Source organism: Cervus elaphus, chromosome 22, assembly GCF_910594005.1.
Source record: "Cervus elaphus chromosome 22, mCerEla1.1, whole genome shotgun sequence".
Classification (NCBI taxonomy): domain Eukaryota; kingdom Metazoa; phylum Chordata; class Mammalia; order Artiodactyla; family Cervidae; genus Cervus; species Cervus elaphus.
In genome coordinates, this window is record NC_057836.1 from 74,946,570 (window position 1) to 74,950,893 (window position 4,324).

Here is a 4,324-nt window from a genome sequence, read left to right on the forward strand (position 1 = left end):
AGGGATATCCGGCCTTATTTCGAGTCAGGGCATCGCGGTGTCCATTCCACTTGAGGCCGCAATCTCAGGATCCCTCTCACATACATAGAGCTGAGAGAAGCCTCCTCTTGAGGTGCTTGTGGTAAGGTGGTATTCCTCAGGAGTCGAAGCCAGGGACTAACCTCTCATCTCGTGTTGATTCTTGGTCCACGGAGCTCTTTCGTGTTGCTACAGTGACCTCAGGATCCCTCTAGCCTTGAAACAGTGTTCTTGGGGTTTCTCTGGAGTGCCATCAAGGAAATCAAGGCTCCTTTCATGTGTGATGTGCAACACGGAATTGCTCTGCACGCAGTGCAGGGGAATCGGGCCTCATCTCGCGGCGAGGGGGAAGTCTCATGGTTTTTCTCGAGTTGCGGCGGGAACCTGGGGTATATTCTCGAGTTACGACGGGGATGGCCCTTCCACACACGTGTGTGTTCAGCCATGTCAGGACTCCTGCCTACTTGCGAGGGACAACTCGTGATTCTCCTCGAGGCTTTGCAGGGCAATTGGGACGCCTCTCCAGCTGAGGCGGGAGACCAAGGGTCCCTTTCCACGTGCCACAGGAATCCTGGGTCTCCTATCAAGTTTCACGAGGAGTCAGGCATCGTCTCCTTTGGAGGCACTGATCTCCGCATACCTCTGGAGTTTTCAAAGGATTTGAGGCCTCCTGTCACGATGAGGTGGGGAACTAGGTCTTTCTCTGTGGTCTCCACAGAGGATTCAGACACCCTTTCGTCTTGGGAGATGCAAGACGAGCCTGCATTCCAGTCACTGCAGGGATATCCGGCCTTATTTCGCGTCAGGGCATCGCGGTGTCCATTCCACTTGAGGCCGCAAACTCAGGGTCCCTCTCACATACCTAGAGCTGAGAGAAGCCTCCTCTTGAGGTGCTTGTGGTAAGGTGGTATTCCTCTGGAGTCGAAGCCAGGGACTAACCTCTCATCTCGAGTTGATTTTTGGCCCACGGAGCTCTTTCATGTTGCTACAGTGACCTCAGGATCCCTCTAGCCTTGAAACAGTGTTCTTGGGGTTTCTCTGGAGTGCCATCAAGGAAATCAAGGCTCCTTTCATGTGTTATGTGCAACACGGAATTGCTCTGCACGCAGTGCAGGGGAATCGGGCCTCATCTCGCGGCGAGGGGGAAGTCTCATGGTTTTTCTCGAGTTGCGGCGGGAACCTGGGGTATATTCTCCAGTTACGACGGGGATGGCCCTTCCACACACGTGTTTCTTCAGCGACGTCAGGACACCTGCCTAGTTGCGAGGGACAACTCTGGATTCTCCTCGAGGCTTGGCAGGGCAATTGGGACGCCTCTCCAGCTGAGGCGGGAGACCAAGTGTCCCTTTCCAAGTGCCACAGGAATCCTGGGACTCCTATCAAGTTTCACGAGGAGGCAGGCATCGTCTCCTTTGCAGGCACTGATCTCCGCGTACCTCTGGAGTTTTCAAAGGATGTGAGGCTATCGGTCGCGATGAGGTGGGGAACTAAGTCTTTCTCTGTGCTTTCCACAGGGGATTCAGACATCCTTTCGTCCTGGGATATGCAAGACGAGCCTGCATTGAAGTCACTGCAGGGATATACGGCCTTATTTCGAGTCAGGGCATCGCGGTGTCCATTCCACTTGAGGCCGCAAACTCAGGGTCCCTCTCACATACCTAGAGCTGAGAGAAGCCTCCTCTTGAGGTGCTTGTGGTAAGGTGGTATTCCTCAGGAGTCGAAGCCAGGGACTAACCTCCCATCTCGTGTTGATTCTTGGTCCACGGAGCTCTTTCGTGTTGCTACAGTGACCTCAGGATCCCTCTAGCCTTGAAACAGTGTTCTTGGGGTTTCTCTGGAGTGCCATGAAGGAAATCAAGGCTCCTTTCATGTGTGATGTGCAACACGGAATTGCTCTGCACGCAGTGCAGGGGAATCGGGCCTCATCTCTCGACGAGGGGGAAGTCTCATGGTTTTTCTCGAGTTGCGGCGGGAACCTGGGGTATATTCTCGAGTTACGACGGGGATGGCCTTTCCACACACGTGTTTGTTCAGCCACGTCAGGACTATTGCCTAGTTGCGAGACACAACTCGGGATTCTCCTCGAGGCTTGGCAAGGCCATTGGGACGCCTCTCCAGCTGAGGCGGGAGACCAAGGGTCCCTTTCCACGTGCCACAGGAATCCTGGGACTCCTATCAAGTTTCACGAGGAGTCAGGCATCGTCTCCTTTGGAGGCACTGATCTCCGCGTACCTCTGGAGTTTTCAAAGGATGTGAGGCCTCCGGTCGCGATGAGGTGGGTAACTAGGTCTTTCTCTGTGGTCTCCACAGGGGATTCAGACATCCTTTCATCTTGGGAGATGCAAGACGAGCCTGCATTCAAGTCACTGCAGGGATATCCAGCCTTATTTCGCGTCAGGGCATCGCGGTGTCCATTCCACTTGAGGCCGCAAACTCAGGGTCCCTCTCACATACCTAGAGCTGAGAGAAGCCTCATCTCGAGGTGCTTGTGGTAAGGTGGTATTCCTCTGGAGTCGAAGCCAGGGACTAACCTCTCATCTCGAGTTGATTTTTGGCCCACGGAGCTCTTTCGTGTTGCTACAGTGACCTCAGGATCCCTCTAGCCTTGAAACAGTGTTCTTGGGGTTTCTCTGGAGTGCCATCAAGGAAATCAAGGCTCCTTTCATGTGTGATGTGCAACACGGAATTGCTCTGCACGCAGTGCAGGGGAATCGGGCCTCATCTCGCGGCGAGGGGGAAGTCTCATGGTTTTTCTCGAGTTGCGGCGGGAACCTGGGGTATATTCTCGAGTTACGACGGGGATGGCCCTTCCACCCACGTGTTTCTTCAGCGACGTCAGGACTCCTGCCTAGTTGCGAGGGACAACTCTGGATTCTCCTCGAGGCTTGGCAGGGCAATTGGGACGCCTCTCCAGCTGAGGCGGGAGACCAAGTGTCCCTTTCCAAGTGCCACAGGAATCCTGGGACTCCTATCAAGTTTCACGAGGAGTCAGGCATCGTCTCCTTTGGAGGCACTGATCTCCGCGTACCTCTGGAGTTTTCAAAGGATGTGAGGCTATCGGTCGCGATGAGGTGGGGAACTAAGTCTTTCTCTGTGCTTTCCACAGGGGATTCAGACATCCTTTCGTCCTGGGAGATGCAAGACGAGCCTGCATTGAAGTCACTGCAGGGATATCCGGCCTTATTTCGAGTCAGGGCATAGTGGTGTCCATTCCACTTGAGGCCGCAAACTCAGGGTCCCTCTCACATACCTAGAGCTGAGAGAAGCCTCCTCTTGAGGTGCTTGTGGTAAGGTGGTATTCCTCTGGACACGAATCCAGGGACTAACCTCTCTTTTCGAGTTGATTTTTGGTCCACAGAGTTCTTTCGTGTTGCTACAGTGACCTCAGGATCCCTCTAACCTTGAAACAGTGTTCTTGGGGTTTCTCTGGAGTGCCATCAAGGAAATCAAGGCTCCTTTCATGTGTGATGTGCAAGACGGAATTGCTCTGCACGCAGTACAGGGGAATCGGGCCTCATCTCGCATCGAGGGGGAAGTCTCATGGTTTTTCTCGAGTTGCGGCGGGAACCTGGGGTATATTCTCGAGTTACGACGGGGATGGCCCTTCCACCCACGTGTTTGTTCAGCCACGTCAGGACTCCTGCCTAGTTGCGAGGGACAACTCGGGATTCTCCTCGAGGCTTGGCAGGGCAATTGGAACGCCTCTCCAGCTGAGGCGGGAGACCAAGGGTCCCTTTCCACGTGCCACAAGAATCCTGGGACTCCTATCAAGTTTCAGGAGGAGTCAGGCATCGTCTCCTTTGGAGGCACTGATCTCCGCGTACCTCGGGAGTTTTCAAAGGATGTGAGGCCTCCGGTAGCGATGACGTAGGGAACTAGGTGTTTCTCTGTGGTCTCCACTGGGGATTCAGACATCCTTTCTTCTTGGGAGATGCAAGACGAGCCTGCATTCCAGTCACTGCAGGGATATCCGGCCTTATTTCGAGTCAGGGCATCGCGGTGTCCATTCCACTTGAGGCCGCAATCTCAGGATCCCTCTCACATACCTAGAGCTGAGAGAAGCCTCCTCTTGAGGTGCTTGTGGTAAGGTGGTATTCCTCAGGAGTCGAAGCCAGGGACTAACCTCTCATCTCGTGTTGATTCTTGGTCCACGGAGCTCTTTCGTGTTGCTACAGTGACCTCAGGATCCCTCTAGCCTTGAAACAGTGTTCTTGGGGTTTCTCTGGAGTGCCATCAAGGAAATCAAGGCTCCTTTCATGTGTGATGTGCAAGACGGAATTGCTCTGCACGCAGTACAGGGGAATCG